The sequence below is a fragment of the Lemur catta genome, chromosome 13 (assembly GCF_020740605.2).
Source record: "Lemur catta isolate mLemCat1 chromosome 13, mLemCat1.pri, whole genome shotgun sequence".
NCBI lineage: Eukaryota > Metazoa > Chordata > Mammalia > Primates > Lemuridae > Lemur > Lemur catta.
Genome location: NC_059140.1, coordinates 29,487,330 through 29,505,906, shown reverse-complemented (window position 1 = coordinate 29,505,906; position 18,577 = coordinate 29,487,330). Strand labels below are relative to the sequence as shown.

The 18,577-nt window shown below is 32.7% G+C and overlaps 1 long non-coding RNA gene across 2 annotated transcripts in view; it reads left to right on the top strand.

Moving 5' to 3' along the window:
- LOC123649142 overlaps window positions 1–18,577 on the top strand; it is a 38,562-nt gene that overhangs the window by 10,372 nt on the left and 9,613 nt on the right. The window contains exons 2-3 of one of the 2 annotated variants that reach the window (XR_006738876.1): window positions 2,294–2,387; window positions 6,260–6,602. This is a non-coding gene — a long non-coding RNA (uncharacterized LOC123649142). Of the gene's footprint in view, window positions 1–2,293; window positions 2,388–6,259; window positions 6,603–18,577 lie in introns of those variants that run through there. The other variant, XR_006738877.1, reaches the window with a different exon arrangement.

Genomic DNA, 18,577 nt, shown 5'->3' with positions numbered 1-18,577 from the left:
AGTTCCTTTCCAAGGTCCTGGGAGGCCTCGAGGAACATGGTTAATGGATGTTGCTAATTCAAAGATTATTATGTTTTATCATTGTTCCAGAGGACCTGAAATGTCCTGAAATCTTAATGTTAGCTATGAACAAAAATACTTGAAAATTTTGTTATCCTAATTTGAAAAGAAACTTATAAATTTAAATAAAATGTTAACAAAATTAGTTGAGAAGCTAAAATATACTTTTTAACCATCAACAATAAACAAATTTTCGTCAAACTTGCTAGTGAGGATACTAACTTACCTTTTGGTTACCTCTATGTAAATAAAGTACAAAGAACATGAATTCTAAAGATTTTTTAAAAAACTTATAGAGAGTAATGTGAGGGGTAGTTAATTCTTAAAAATATATTTTCCTCCTAGATATTGTAAATATTGTGGTATTTTCCATTTTTAATACATATTTTTTAACAATGTTTCCTTCTACTAATTTAAGTATTTGCCTAATTTTATTATTTTGTTTTCTTAAAGTCATGGCCAAATTTGTATAGGTCTCAGGTCCCACAAAATTTGAAACCAACTTTACTGTAGTCACTTTAGATGAATGAAATTTGAAGCAAGCTACATACAAACTGTTTCCACTCCACTCTATGCTTTTTCTGTCTAGTTTAACCTAGAGATTAGAATGAGTGAAAACTTTTATAACTTGGCAATGTTATTTTCGAGTTCCACCTGAGATATATGTTATATGAGCCAAACTTTGAAATGTTATAGTCAACTTTTTTGAAAGGCATACAAGATCACTGATGAAGAAACTAATAGATATTATACCCATATTTGGATGTTTGAATCCATCACACATATAATTTCTCTTTCCATGTATCATTATATCTTTGAGGAAATGATCTATGGATATTCATTTTAGTATCTCTAGCAAACCTTAGCAAAACATCGTACAAAAACATAAGCAATAAATGCTTGTGTTTTAATGAATAGATAAATGAAGAATGAAGAAAAAGATGGGAATAGACAAGACAATTTTATTGGGAGATATTTAAAGTCTTATTGAAATCATCTCCTTTATAGAAATTAAACTAGAACTTCTTTATGCAGATACAATATAAACATTTCATTATCTCCAGATACATTATGTACATTTCAATCTATCATACTTAAATCTTAGTCTATACTTTTTCATTAGATTAATATATGTTCTAACTTAACTACTTTTCTTATATGACAATTATACTGTGATTATGACAAAATATTCTCTATGATGGAAGAAAAGCTAGAAAAGATATCCTTCCTTTTCCTAAACTAACTTTTTATTGTCAATAATTTCTATCTTTTATATACTATTTGTACATATATCGATATGTTATTTTTTATTCTCTTTTAAGGAATGAAAAAACATGGAATATTTTGATATGGCATGAACTCCTTTATATAACTTTTCTAGAGGAGCTCAGCGTTAATTAATTAGAATTAGTGTGTAAATATTAACTCAATCATGTTAACAAAACTTTATAAAATGCTTACTCTGTGAAAGGAAAAGGACAGCTGTCACATGCATTATAAAACCACATACAAATAGTTATGAAAAAATAGTCAACTTAAAAGAAATTATACAAATACTCTTATCTTTATAAGTGTTGATAATACTACAAAGGAAAGGCACAGAGTAATAATAAGAATGGTGACTTCCTTAAGAATGTGTGAATAAAAGAACAACATGATGTATTTTTTATTTTTAAAAATAAAATTTTTATTTTTAGAGAACTTATGGCACAGAGTAAGAAAAGTGTAAACAGGAAACCAGTAGCAAAAGAAGAGAACACTAACCCCAGAAACATCCATCATTAAAGGGAGAGTGGAGAAAGAGGCACCTTTACATCTGGATAGTATTAATAAATCATTCTATAATCTTGCCTAAAACCAAATTTCCACCACATATATCTTATCATGCTCCATGCCCCATTGATAACACTCTACACTTCCACTATACTATATGTATTAGTTATCTATGACTGCATAGCAAATTATCTTAAAAATTAGAGACTTTAAAATATTCATTATCTCACATTTTCTATGATTCAGAAATCTGGATGTCGGATAGCCTGGTAATTCTGCTGTAGCTTTACTCACAAGGTAACAGTTGTCTGAGACTGTAGCCTAAAATGAAGCTTTGACAGAGGGAGGATCCACTCTAAGCTCACCCATGGGTTGCTGGAATGGATCAATTCCTTGCTGGCTATTGGGGGAGGCCTCTCTTATATGCTTACTTTATTTTTTGTTTGTTTTCTCTCCCCAGAGGATGGTTCACAATGTGGTGGCTGGCTTCCCTCAGAATAAGAATGAGAGTAAGTAAGAAGGAAACCAGAGATCTTCCTAATCTAATTTCTGAGGTAACATTCCATCACTTTTACTGTCTTCATTTTGTTACAGGCAAATCACTAGGTTCAGCCCACACACAAGGGGCAGGATTATGCAAAGATGTGAATAACAGGGCGTAGGGATTATTGAGGGCATGTTTAGAAGCTGCCTACCACACTGTGATATACTTTGTTTTTTAAATCACTTTATTGAAGTGTGATTGACGTGTAAAAAGCTATACATATTTAGTGTAAAGAACTAGATGAGTTGGGGAATAAGTACACACCTGTGAAACCATCTCCAGTATCAAGGCCATACACATATCCATCACCTCCCAAAATTCCCTCCCATCCCTTTATTTTTAAAATCAAACTCATAGAAGCAAAGGGTCCAATGGTGACTAACAGGAGCTAAGGAAAGGAGCAAATAGGGAGATGTCATCAAGGAATATAAACTTTCAGTTATGCAAGACAAATAATTTCTGAATATCTAGTATGTAGCATAATGCCAATAGTTAACAATACTGCATTGTATACTTAAAATAGAGCTTATGTTTACTTTTCTTAAATTTATTACTTTTTCCAAATTACAATTCACTTTTACAGTAAACAATTGTCCTGGTTTGACTTTGACTATCCAAGTTTTATTAATAGCACTAAAATCCTGCATCTTGGGGTGGAAGAAACCCCTCCGTTCTGTGTGATTGGAGACAGTTGGTTAACCCACTTTCACTTTAAACGTTCAGGATTCTATATAGAGACTTCTTTCTAGATTGTCTTAATAGCCATTTTTTTTTCCATATTAGCACAAACTACTCAAATTCTGAGACTCACTTAAACATGTCCTCCTCAGAGAAGCCTCTCCATCTTCCATTCAAGGTTGATGGTTCCTTCACAATTGCAGAATATGCTTTCTGTAATACTATTTAAGTACTCCTTTCACTCTGCCTCTATAAAGACTTGTGTCTTTTTTTTTTTTTCTATACAGACTAGAATTCTGTAACAGCAACAATGCCAGATGATTCACTTTTGTATTTATGGTACCTAGCTCAGTGATTAGTAATTTTGCAAAAAATATATGTGTTTTATAGAAGAGGAAATATGACTTCAGAAAGGTGAAGGAAAATGTCCAAATCATTCAGCCAGTAAATGGGGGGGAAAATACCCTATAGTTGCACTGGTGTCTGCCACAGACATTAACCATGAGTTATGTGCAGATTTATATTTTAAAGTGGTCCTACCCCAAATTGTATACAAAAAGGCTGCCTATTTCTAGATACCAAGAAATGTGAATTGAAGAATAATTTTTTTGCAAAAAATGAAGACAAATCACAATTAATGTTGATGTGTCAGACATTGCTTTTGGATAACTCATGCTAGTAGGATGACACTAATGAAGTTCCCTGAGCTCTCTGCTTAAACACTGGTGGTTTACCAATATAGGTGCTTTAGGATTAAGTAAAATAGCTTTCAAAACTGCATTATCTAATCCAATGAACAGAAACCACCTGGAGTTTCACTTTCTTCCAACTTGTCATTCATTAGTTGAGTTTTTGAGTAATTGTTCACATACTTAATACTAAGCCTGGAATAGGAAGTGTAACTTTAATGCGAAAATGAACAATGACTCTTGAACTTTTATGAATAGATAACAAGAATTAAATAATGCCAAAGCATTATGGAAGAAGGTAGGAAATAATTTCCCAGAATGAACAAGGTTTGGCAGTACAGAATTAGATTACCCTCCTACCCCCGATAAAACTTAATAATTCAGTAGTGTATTAAGAAAGACTTCAAAAACATACAAAATGTATGTTCTTATACAGTTCCGTCTACCCCTTTGAGGTGTTGTCACCAAATTATATGTCTATACATCATGCATTTAAAACCACAGACTGATAACTTTTAATGTATTAGTCTCTTAAATCATATAAGAATAAAATGTGTAATTACTAACCAGAAAAAAAAGAAAAAAAAGGAAAGACTAAGGATTTGAAGGTGATTTTGTGATATTGTTAAACAGCAAGGCTGTGATACTGAAGCTATGGCTATAATCTTCCAAATCATGAACAGGGTCATCAACAATATATTGACTAAAAATATTTGAATTAATGAATTCTTCAATGAATCAAATGAATCAGTGCCCATGTTCTAGATCTAAATAACTCAGGGCTCTTCTTGGGTGTTCTCTTTATCTTTTTAAGTGAAAAGTGTTTGAACAGTCAGTTCTAGCAACTGAGTGCATCTGATAAATAAAATCATTCTTTATTAAAATCATTAATGACTTAATTAGCCACAACTTTTGGATGAATTTACTTATATGCACATTCTTGAAAATCAATCAACTTTTAAAAAAAGTGCAAGCTTATTGGTAATTTAGTGTTTATTAATAAAATAATATAATTTTAAATAGCAAAAACCAGGATAGATTAATCCTGAAAGAAAAATCTCTCTTTATCCTGAATACAACTATGTAGAACACACACACAAAATTGTATATAATATTTCCTTAATGTTATATGTTTCTAGTAATATTTAATGTAGTTAATACATAATACAAATATTTAGCCAATAGCAGAGGTTTATTGGCCTGTGATTTTAAGTAAAGTATAATAATCAGATGTTATTTACATTAAGGCTTTCAGATGATAATGGAGTAAGATTAGAGTAATTTTCTCCCTGCCATCTTATCAGCAATAAGGATAACACTTACGAAACAACTGTGTTAACACATACGAGGGCTGTCTGGAAGATATCCAGCCATGTAACTGTTCTTGTTATATTAACAATGGCTGGATACTTTCCGGACAGTCCTCGTATTTATCCCTAAATAGTCTCACTTTATGTTTAGTGAGAACAACGGAATAGGAAATCAAGACAGCACATTTGGTCACTATTTTTCACTGTGGTTGATCGTTGAAACCATTAATGAGACCCCATGTGCTTTTCCTGCTGTCTCTAGCTTGAACTTGTTCAGAATATTTTGTCTGCATTAGTAGCCATGGCAACATCAGGATAAATATTGAGTACTGGCCTTCCAACTGTTAAAAACCTCTGAGTCACATTTAAGTCCACAGTATATCATCTATGAGACACTGGCATGCAAAACAATAGAAACTTTTCATCTAGCTCAAAGGAAAAAAGGTAAAATGTCATGAACGATCTAGTTTATTATAAGATTAAATAGAAAGTCAAGTGCAAAGATTAAGAAAACTTTTTTTCTCCTCAGGTGGTAGTACAAATGACAAATTTTATAGCAATTATATAAAGCTTTTATGTAAACAGATCATTAACACAGTTGCATACTTAGCTACTTGAAAGAATATTGAAGAAAAGATAGAAAAATAGGGTAGTTTAAGACCAACACAATCTCAACAACTTTATTGCCCTATTAGATGTATATATATGACATATGGTTTTATGAAATGTCCTCTTAATTGAGGCTAAAATACAGTATGCGAAAATCATTTAAAAGTATATACTTACTACTAGAAACATATTAGTGACTACTTAGAATGTCGGTCTCCACATACTCCCTTGTGTTGACTCAGAGCTCCATGTCTATGACAGTTTCATATTGACGGCTCCTTAGGTGGACAGGCTGCTGCATCCATCTCACCTACGCTGATAGTGCCTTTTGATTTTTAGAGTACTCAAACATGTACCTTTAAAGATTGTCAGAATAAATAAAAGCCCTGTGGCAATTGTAGCTTCCAAAAGTTGGCCACAGTAATAACAAGCTTGTCTAACAATTTGACTTTGACATTCCTCCCAGTTGTCCTCTCCCTTGGACCACATGGGCTATCATAACTGCCTCAAGCAAAAGAGTGTGGTAGAAGTAGCACTTTGGAACTTCCGAGGCTAGGTCATCACAACAGCACATTCTTTTCTTGCTCTCTTGGAAGACTTGCTCTTGGAACCCAGCTGCAGCCACATTGTGAGGAAGTCCAAGAGGTTCCACTGCCTGCTGTCATCAATTGCCAGATATGTGAATCAAGATGTTTCGGATGATTCCAGGCCACATCTGTTAATTCCCATCAGACTTCATGTCTTTCTGCTGAGGCCAAAGACATCAATGAGTAGAGCAAGCAATCACTGTTCCATCCTTGAATTCCTAAGCCCTAGAATCCTTGAACATAATGATATAGCTTTTTTATATTTCAAAATTTGAGTGAATTGTTATTCAACAATAGTAACTAGAACAAACACCAACTACTTATCCCTTTATTTGTGCCAAATAAGTCTCTTTATGCAATAAATTTTTACTATGTTCTTTAAAATTTGTTAAGAAAGCATTTTCAAAATATCAAGCCCACATATATTCAAGGGATGTTCTTTAAACAAATATATCACTTTTTACTCAAAAAAATGTCACTTGAATTATCAATAAATAAATACCTAAGTAACATAGAAGTTGCCAATAAATGCATAAGTATAATTTGACCCTGTCAAAAGTTGAAAAGCATTTATCAGTTGGAAATGTAAAATGGAGAAACTGATTTTAACATTGTCAATAGTCATTTCCTTTCTGTCACATGAAATATTAAGAAAAATTTCTCTTTGCAATAGTCAGGTATTGATTCAGAAAATGTCAGTGATCTACCTCCTGGGAATTTGAAATTGAAAACCAGGGTCCTCTACCCAAATTTCTTATGTGTTGCATATCAGAGGTAATGTAATGTCGGAAAATATCTGGAGAAATGGACAGATAGGAAAGAGAAAGAGAGTGAAATGACATTTCACAGAGATTAGATGAAGATGAAATGAAAGACTGCTTAATATTGAATAATTTAAATTTTATATTTTCAGAAGGCATAGACACAGTTTTCATTTTAAATACCAGTTTTCCCTTCACAATTTCACTTCATTTTGTTTGTCTTTTAACTAATTCAAGATCTATAGCTTATCTATAGAAAAGCTTAATATCATGACCACAAATATTTAGACAGAAATAGAGAAACTATGGTGGCATTTTTGTCCTAATGGTTTTTATGTCTCTGGTTCTAGTTTCCTCGGAAGTGCAATAGCATATATTGATACCCCTATATCCCTGTGAAAGCCAGGTGCTACCTGGGGTTACCTGAAGACCATATATCAGTTAGACTGCCTTGATGAAAAGTTACAGTGTCAGTGCTGATGGCTTAAACAAACAGGAAATATATAAGCTTCCATCAAAGTCAATCTAGCGATAGGGTCTTCCAGCAGCTTAGCAGTGGTGTAGATAAACTGGAATCTTTCCATCTTCTGATACACCAATTAGGATAAATTTTATCCTAACATCAGTTCCTCTTGTGTTTGTAGGTGGACACCAAGTGCTTATTAAATCTGCATCTTTCTTCATTTGGCACAATAGTACCATCTCCTTCTCTTCTCTTCCATAATATTTTTTCCTCTCACTTGACTCTTCAGAGTTCTTTAATTCTTCATTTCCTTATCATATGTGAACTTAAACTGCATGTTAATGAGATCTACCAAAGGAAGGGCATTTTTTTTTCTTTTTCTCTCATCTTTTGCAAGACAGAATCACTCTCAGTGACTTGGTTTCATCATTTCTTTCTCCCACAAGTGTCTACATAGGGAGGGGAGCAATAGTCAGACTTACTGGTATGAATAATTTAAATTTTATAATATTTTCAGAAGGCATAGATACAGTCAGTTTTCATTTTAAATACCACTTTTCCCCTGACAATTTCACTTCATTTTGTTTGCCTTTTAGCTAGTTCAAGATCTAAAGTTTATCAGTAGAAAATAAACACATATTTTAATTGAAGTGATTATAGGAAATATTCTATAGGAATCATTTGTCAATAAAAATAGTCCAATATGCTAAAGCACATTTTATTTTCAACTGAATAGTCAATTAGCTTGTGATAAAAATAAATCATTAATTCATACAGAAGTTACATAGAAAAAAAGAAAAAAATTAACTGCAAATAACATTAATAAAAATTAAACAGTAGAAACATTTGTTGTTTTTCATATTTTGCTTAAATTTCTGTTTAACATTACCACACAAATTATAGCATATTCAATATATAGTTTTTTTCATGATTTATCCTTTTAGCTTGATAGACAGAATATTTTCTCATGCTATTAATTTTGAAAATAGTACAACAATATCTATGAAATATTAGAAGAATAAATGTATTAATCATTTCTTTTTTTTGCTTCTAGATTATTTTTTATAATTATAGAATTAAAGTACAACTTTGATGTAGTGGTTAATTTCTTTGCATAAATTAGTATCCATGGCTTTGATTAATATTATCTTTTTAAATTTATTTTTGTAAATGGAATTACTGGGTCAAATAGTGTATAATTTTGAAGTTTTGTGACACAAACAAAATTATTAAAAAATATGTAATTCAAAAGTTTTCATGAGCCATTGATACTATGCCTGGAAATTATTTCATTACTACTTTTCATGCTTATCATTTTATCCCATCAGTTTACAGAATGAATCCTAATAAATATTCTGTGAGATCAACTTCTAAGCTGAAAATTGAAAATTGCTTTATAGGTTACAGAATGCAAGTAAATTTAGCACTTTAATATTTCTTCACTTTTCAACTGTAACATGGATGCATGATTTTGCAGTATAAGCACAAAAGATTTTTTTTATAAGCAGAGGTTGTTTATATAAAGCCAGTAATCATAAGATCTATCCTTCATACTTAGAAAAAAAATCTCTAATTAAGCAGCAAGTTTTAATCTGGTGGAAATCTACTATGATATATAATAATAAATTCAATCCTAACAAACAATTACAGAGGCATCCTTTAATTTATAAAATTCAAATATAGAAATCTCTGAATTTTTGCACATCATAGAAAGATGTTTCTAATTAATAAAATGATAAATTCTCTAAAATAAAAGATATCACTTAAAATTTTTATTCCCTATATAAATTTTATTTTTTGAAAACAAAAGTTCAGTACAGCTAATAAGAGCAGTTAATTTACCAACTTCCTATAACATACTGTATATACATTTTTCAAATAAAGATATTTACATCAGTAAATATCACAATATGATTCTTTAAAGAACATTTGTCTGATCTGCGTTTATATTAAATATGTTTATTTTAAGAATAATGATTTTAGCTCCACCTGAGAAGAAAGTTATATTCAAGTTATTCAATATCTCTCTTCTCTTCTCCCAAAATAGTAAAATGTATTTCCTTTTTGAGTATTGTCCCACAGGAAAAAAAAACTCATAATCCTGAAATATCAAGTAACCAATTTACTGATTTTAGTTGAGTCAGCATAAAGTTCTTCATAATAAAACATCAGAAGGGTTTATAAGGATTTGTAATATGTGCTTCTGCTTTCCTAGGTTTTATATGTTTGGGACAAAAATCCTCTCTGGAGGAAACCTGGCACCAAATATTGTACCCATAAAGAGAATTTTTTATTCCTCCCTATCTAAAAGTATTGATTAGAAACTTAAGTTACAGAACCTTGCTCTTCAAAAGCATAACTTGGATTTTTTGAAGTTTCTGTTTTAGGGTATATTTTGGAAAAAACAAAAACAAAAACTCTATAGACCCATGTGTGTTATTGAAAATACTGCATTTGCTTCTTCTTAAAGTATACTTCCTGTCCCTCCTCATTTTTCAGGGGTCAGCCTAAACTGCGATTTTCTTGATCCCATATCAGCCATGCTATATAAACCTTACCTTTTTTGGAAAGTCTTCTTGGATATATCTTTAAGCAACTTCTAAAATTTTCTCACACATAAAATATCTGCTTAATTGTAGAAATATAGCCTGTAATTGGTTAATTATTGCCAGTTTGGAAATTCTCTTCTGAAGGAAATAAATTTGTTTATGAATAAAGCAAAGGGAATTGTACTGACTTTCTCCAGCAAAGGAGAATGTCACGCAGATGATTCTAAAAAGAAACCTTGTTAGGAAAAGTGAGTGCAAAGATTTAATTGTGTATGACTTGGGCCTGGATGTTGTTATGGTGGCATATCAAAGTCAAGTGGAGTCTTCTTCATATTGATTGATTACTTAAAGGAGGAAAGATTCTTCATGAAGAAGAAAGTATTTTGTGAGTCACCATTCTTCAGTCATTATTAGGTGCCTGACAAGAGTGATCGTTCTGCTTCTTGGGAGCTATCTTAGGAGATAACTGAGAAAAAGATAATATTGATTTTGTAATAATTCATGTTAAATCACTCTATTTTACTGTATTCAGATAAGTTGGCAAATGCCACCTCTTAGTTTACAGTAAATCAGTGGGAGATGCTGAGGTTTGTCTTTAATGCTTTAAAATCATAAATAACAAATAAGTTGAGAGAGTGAGAGACAGTCTTTATAAGATAATGGTGAATGCTTACAAAGCATATCCTGAATACAAGGCTCTGTTGTAACCATTTACAATAGGTCATTATAATTCTATAATGGCCCTGTGAACAGGTTATTAGAATCCTCATTTGGCAGATGAGGAAAACGTGGCACTGGAAATTTAAGAAATGTATCCATGTTTACACATGTGCTAAGTGCCTGAGCCAGAATTCAAACCCAGCCTACCTGGTTCCAAAGTGTATAGTTCATAGGAACAAAGGAGAGAAGAAAAACAAAGAGAGCAGAAACAGAGAATCAGATCATAAATTCAGGTATTAAGGTCAAGAAAAAGAAGGGCATGACAAAAGTCATGAACCCATGAGGTCCTGGTTGACCAGGGAGTTTGAGCTTATTAGATGGACAGAGAAATAAAATGTTGTGTTGGTGCACTTGTCTATATTTATTTAAAGACAAGTGAGGAAAGCAAATTTCAAGACTTTATTTGATATGGTATCAACAAGCTTTCACTTTGCCTTTTAAGGACAGACTTCAGTATGATTTAAATTGACTTCATTACTTTTGGTTTTAGAATTGTATTTCTTTGAGAATGATACTGTATTTAGGGCTAACCTCAAGACAAGAAACGGAGAGTTGAACTCAAAGTAAGATTTTGAAAGAGTAGTTCTTGGATGTTTTTCTACCTATGATTCAGTATCCTACACCTACTAAATGATTGCCAGGTACTAAGCTAACCAAATGTAGCCAAGAAGAAAATTGGTGGTAATTTCAGAAAACAGTGGTGCAGGTTACCTGAGACATGAAACAGCCACAGGAACCCTTCTTACTAACACTGTTTTACAAGGTATGGCAGCTATCTTGTTGAAATTATGGTGTGAAACACTGCTATGTAATTGGACCATGGGCAAACAGCATGAGCATCACTTGGGAGCTTGTTAAGTATTTGGATCAACTGACCCTAATCCAGTCCTGTGGAATCAGCAGAGACCAGAAAGCTGAATTTTAACAAGGGAATTCCTACACACATTAAAGTTTAAGAAACATGCTATGAGTATGGCCAGTTGTCCAGATACAGATTATGATGGTTCTTGGATTACCATCAAAATGCCAAGACAGAATGCTGGTAATTACTAGGAGATATGAAATGCCAGTCTGAGAAAAATGCATTGTTTGAGATGGGATATCCACAGAGAATGAAATATATGCATCGTTACGTGAATTTAATCCATTACAAAATGTTATATTTGAAACTTAAGCTTTAACTCAAAAGCTGTGACTTCTCAGTTGCATAAGATTTTCTGAATAGAAGGGAATTCAGTGAAATACGTGCTTGAATAAGGTTGAAGTGTTCTTCTTCACTCTAATAGGAGGGTCTGAGGCTGGGCTACTATGGCAGAACATGTGATGAAGCATCTCAGAAACCACAAACACAGGTTGCTTGAGACCAGTCTTAAAAAATATTTACTGTTATTCGTAGAATTTCACAGGATTAGAAATTATGGTTTATAGAAATTAATCAGTTTGCTCAAGGTGATAATACATCTAAAGGCTAGCTCTAATGATACTGGGATAAAAAAAAATTTTCTTTTTTCTCCCTTTTCCTGCCTGCCTAGGCTTTCTGTCTCCTCTCTCTTTCTCTCTCTCTCTCCCCTTACAAAACACATAACTGATCAGTGTAAAAATATTTTAAAAGTAAGAATATAAAGTGAAAACTTTTCTCTCCTCTCACTTCCAACATCAATCCTAACCATTTTCTGAAGAATATTGAATATAGTAACACTCCTCTAGAACCTCTTTTTCTCTTATCCTCCTCATTTCTTGTTTATACAGCTTCTTTAGAGCCTCTTGGTCCTTTGGACCCCAAAACACTTTTTTTCTGATGTGTTTGTAACTCCTGTTTTCTCTACAATACCTCCTACTCGTCCTTACTCTCTGAGGTCCATGTTTTCTGCTGTGTGTGTGTGTGTGTGCGTTTTGCTTTTTAGATATTTTTTTAAGTATTTTTGCTCTTTCCCCTATTTCTTTTCCAGGTTATGTGTAACAATAAACTCAGAGAAACTGTATTGCCTAAGAGAGATATGAAGGGAGGGACAAGGAAAAGTCCAAGAACACTAACAAGGAATATTTCATGTCCCCTTCACACATTCTCCTGTCAACATATTTTTGGTCTTTTGCAAAGAAGTTTCCATTATTTCCACATTCTCTCAGACGTCCTTTAAAATAACAGCCCTTACCACCACCATTGCACTCAGAGTAACTTGGGCGTAAATCATTGTTCCCTGATGCCTCCAGATGCCCTCAGGCTCTGCCTGGTTGTAGCCAACAGTCTGTTTAAATCACAGAGCCGAGGAATAGAGGGCAGGAAGGAAGAGAAGGTGGAAAACCTTTAGCAGATGAGATGTCATATCTTACCCTTCTGAATGGAGTGATAGTTTCATCTTTTGCTAAATCTTACCAATAGCTTTATTGGCAAACATTATTTTTGACTCCCTAAATAATTCAACAAGGGGGGTGGGGGTCAAGGGCAATATATGTAACCTAAACTTTTGTACCCCCACAATATGCTGAAATAATAATGATAATATATATATGTATATATATATATATAAAGCTTACAAAAGGGGAAAAATAATTCAACAGCTAAGTCCTAATTGATTGTTCTTTACTTGGGCATAAATGATATCACAACTCCTACTGTTATTAATAAGGTATAAATAACTCAATTTAGAGAAAAGTAATTTTTTAAGTACAATGGTCATCTGATAATTAACTCTCATAAAATCCCCTGCTAGCATGATTTTTAATTATTTTTTGCATAAACGTATATAATATTTAAATTCAGTTCCTTTTTAAAAAAATAATTGAGACACATTACTTATCCATTCAGTATCATAAAAAAGGGTTTCATTTTTATTTCCTGGAAACTTAGGAATGCATTTATGTTTATTCAGTGTCTACTACATGAGAGGGAGAGTTCCATATTGCTGAGTAAAATATAGGTCTCTGTCCTTGTGGAGCTCACATTCTAGTTTATACTGTTAAATAGATAGTTTATACTGTTATATTAAAAATAGGACTCAATTTTAAAAGCAGTTAAGATAAATAACTCAATCTAATCCTTCAATATTTCTGTCATGAAACTCAGGTATAAAAGGATAGTTTAGATGACATTGTAAGGTACACACAGTACTAGTATCCAGGTAACCTATGCCAGAGCTCAGACCTGTTGATATTACATCATCAGCCATCATAATGGAAGTGTTTCATGTAGGATAACTAAGAAAAAATCAAAAGAGTTTGAAGAGAGAGCAAATTGTAGGCTGAGCCTGATCTGCTTACCCCCATCCCCAAGGCTTTATTTGGAATAAAAGGTCTTTGTAGGTATGATTAAGTTTATAATCTTGAGATGCTTAGATTGTCTGAGCTACCAGGGTGGGGTTAAATGCAATTATACATATCTATATAAGGGAAAGGCAGAGGGAGACTTTTCTCACACAGACAAGAGGGTGATGTGAAGACAAAGGCAGAGATTGGAATGTTGATAAGTTACCTTTATTACTAAAATTGTTCTATCACTGATACCCTATTTTTTCATGGAAACTCTGATGCCTCTGCACAATAGATTTCCATAAAACACAATTTAGGGAAAAAAGATGCACAGTGATACAGAGTTGACTGCTTCCTTAAGAACATGTTTTAGGTTGAGCTGACAGTTGAGATTAACCCTTCAGCAAAAAATGTGCCAGTCTCAAGTGAAAACAGATTTGAAGTTATACAGTATTTTTCTATGCCTGACTATAACATTTACTTTAAAAATGTGTGTATGTGAGATTACATGTATGTATGAATTCATTCAAAATAGCCATAGTTTGCTATGTGATGAACTCTAGTTTGCATAGTGGGATAAAAAACACAAGAAAGTACATAGGGAAATTGCAAGTACTTAAGTACTGTTGAAATGTAGTGTGTTAAAAATAAATGAGATAAAAGTTTCCAAATGCTAAAGAATAGATGCCATTCTTAAAAATTTGGCACTTCTATTCACTTTTTTACTTCCTGAGCTGACACAACAGCAGATATAAAGAGATATAAAGAAGGAAACATGATGAGATTTAATCCCTCAAAAAAAGTGAGAAAGAAGAAAGAAGTAATGGCTTAGATGAGTAATATATTTCTGGATTTGATAAACTTAAATTGGGAAGGCTTATTTAAAAGCAAAGAAAATTCAAATGGAGGTTCAGAAATTAAATGGATTAAGAGGGATTTAGTAGGCACAAGTGAGTTCAGTTTTAGACAGATAGACTTTATGATACCTGTGTGTTCAGGTGATAGGATTTTATATATATATAATATACATATTATATATATAATATACATATATAATATGTATATTATATATATATATATATATATATATACACACAATCTGAAACTCAATATACAATTTGGGAATGTGATAAGCTGAAAAATGGCATCCCAAAAATGTTTTTGCTCTAATCCCCAGAACCTAAGAATGTGTATGTGATTAAGTTAAAAATACTGATTTGAGAGATCATCCTGGATTATCTGGGAGGACCCAATATAATCATGAGGATCCTTAAAATTACACAAGAGTATCAGAGATCAGAAAGGAGAAAGCAATGTGGTGACAATGACAGAGACTGGAATGATAAGACTACAAAACAAAAAAATGATGGTACCATGAGTGTCTGAAAGATAGAGGGAACAGACTCTTTTTGAACTTTCAGAAAGAATCAGCTTGTGGACACCTTGATTTTAGTCCCACAAGACTAATTTTGGACTTCCGACCTCCAGAACTGCAAAAGAATAAATTTGTGTTTTTTTAAACAGCTGAGTTTGTGGTAATGTGTTGTGGCAGTGATACAAATCTAATATTAAAAAATAATAAAATTGAGTTGGGTCATTTGGTTTGATTATATGGATAAGATAAACACATGAGATTATAGGAGAACTATGGATGTTTACATTTTTTATCTTTATTATGTATTTACTTATTTAATTTTGTTGATATGAGATCTTGCTCTGTTGCCCAGGCTGGTCTAGAACTCCTGGCCTCAAGAGATCCTCCCATCTCTCCCTTTCAAAGTGCTGGGATTACAGGTGTGAGCCACTGCACCTGGTCAAGATGTTTATATTAATCAATGATGTGACTTCTTAATTAATTAGTTTTCCAGAGGTTGTTAAGTCATTCTTTAAGCATTGATTTATTGAATTTATAATATCTACTCAGTGTGTATTTACTGTAATATTTAGTCTAACACAATTCCTTATGAACAGTGATGACAACATTTTCATATTTCAGTTGTGCCTCCATCTATCAGAGTGCTGGACCTATAGTCAACTTGTCTTTTTTAATTGCCTCATTATCACACAATTTATTGTTTTGCTCTAAAATGTTGTAGATAACATCCTATGTGAATATTAATAAGATACTAATATGTAAAAGGATGTATATTAATACATGACTATTCAGCACTTATGTCTAGATATGATACCCTGAGAAGAATGTATAAATGTAATCTAATAAGGAAGAAACATAGAAAAGATAGGAACACTGTATTCTTTAACAATATCAATATTATAAGGACAAATGTCAGGCTATAATATTTTGGATTAAAGGAAATTGAAAGATTTTGATGATAGCTAAATGCAATACTCATGCATAGACTGCATCCTGTTAGTAACCAGCTATCCTATTTTGTCTGGGACTGACAGGTTTCCTGGGACATGGGACGTTCAGTGCTAAAAGTAGGACAGTTGGTCAGACTGCACATACTGGTTCAGGAAAACACACACATGCACCACCACATGAACAAGAGATTGAGAGAGAGAGAGAGAGAACAAATTATAAAGCAAACAGGGAAAGTTGTGAAAATAAATGAATTGGTGAAGTGTGTATGGGTGCTCCTTGAGCTATTTTATTTGTGCAACTTTTTGGAAGTTTGAAATTATTTTCAAATAAAAAATGTTGAGAATAAAAAGAAAAAAAAAAAGCTCTATTTGGGTCAAAAATTTTCAACTAAGTATGAGGTCCAATTTGGTCTAGCACCTAGGGTTTCTACGCAGACCTGCTCATCCCATTTCTCTTTGTCTTCAAACCATACTTCTTCCCCTCACTTTCCCCATTATGCACCCTTCAGCCTTCGTTCTGTTTCACAGACTGATTCCTCTCTCTCGTACCAGGTCCTTGCACATGTTGACCAGGCTGATTGAAATATTAATACCTTTCACCCTTTTATTCTGCCTCCCATTACCAGGTTAATTTTGATTCAATCTTTAGACCTCACTTCACCTTTTTGTTTCCTCTGGAGCCTATGAGAGATAGCACTCCCAGAATAAATCAAATCTTCCTAATACAGTCTCCATATTCATCATAACACATAAAGCATTTAAGTGTTTAAACTTGTGTGTTTTTGCTTTTTACAAACGATTTCAGTAATAGAGTAATATCCACTAGTAGTTCTGTTGTACACTATGTATATATAAAACATTTTAAGTAGAGCTCAAAACTCAAAAGCAGGGATAACTTTTTTTCCCACTGTTACTCTCTTGACATGCACTTTACATACAAACCTTCTCCTGCTTGTAGGAGCCCACATACATGCTGCCGTTCGTTTGCTTTCCTCTGTGCCTTTGATGATATTTTCCCTTTTGTTTGGAATGCCTTTATTTTTACTCTCTGTCTGCCTAATGTCTATTAATTCTTTAATACTTATTTCAAGCATCCTTTGTATCACAAATCCTTTTCTTATTATCTCTCTATACATCCCCCTAGACATGCACACACTCCAGTCTGGGTTAGGTCCCTAGTTTAGTTTTGCATTTTCATGCATCCTTGCATGAGCCTTTTTAAAAAATATCAATTGTTGTGTTACATTGACATTGTCTGTGTGTGTGAATTTCTCCCCTACTGAACTCAAACGGCCTGAAGGATGAACACCGCCTTATTCACATGTGTAAATCCAGCTCAGGTCCAGTGCCTGCTGTTCAGTGGACACTCGCTATAAATTTGATAAACTTCAACTAATCAGATCACACAGAGTCATGAACCTGAAAATCAACAAACACATGTCTCTTAGTGGCCTCAATAGAAATAAATGTGATGTAGATTGCGAAGCAAAAGCCAAGCACTTTCTTCATAGAAGAGTCCCTCAGGTCTTATACACTCTTATTTTAGACACCATTAAAAGAAAGTGCTTGCTTATCTGATTTCCCAGCACACAGAAAATTAAAAGCAGCAATTTGGAGGCAGTAAGGGGGTGGTGCTAGAGGCAAGCATAGTAACAAAAAAAGTTATAGCTGCTGACTCGAGGTTATACGAAGGTGATACCAAATATATAAATAAAGCACTTTTCTTCAAAATTAAATCATAAAAATCAACCTCTGGTGTGTTTAATGACTAGAAATAAATTAAACTACAAATAAATTATTTTTAAAAAGACAACTATAAAATCTCATGTGTTTGAATATTACCCATGTACTTCTAACTAATTACATATTAAAGGGAATAATTACAAGAATGTAGAAAATATTTTGAACCTCATAATAATAAAAATGTGACATGATATAGATATTAGATGTGGCTACAGCAGACCGAAGGGAGAAATGTGTAGCCTTAAATGCAAATGCTTGGAAATAAAACAAAGCTAGAAAAGGAGAAAGAAAATTAAAAGAAACTAGAAGAAAATAATAAAGAAAAGATCAGGGGTCAAAGAAGCAGATAAGGTACTTGACTGAGAAAATCAAGAAAGCCTAAATTTGTTTTCTTGAAACAATCACTAAAATTAACATATCTCTAATTATTGATCTGCTTACATCAGCTGCAGATCTCTGGATCTATATATTCAATAAAACTATTTAAAAAATACTTTTCATTATTAATTCACTATTTAGT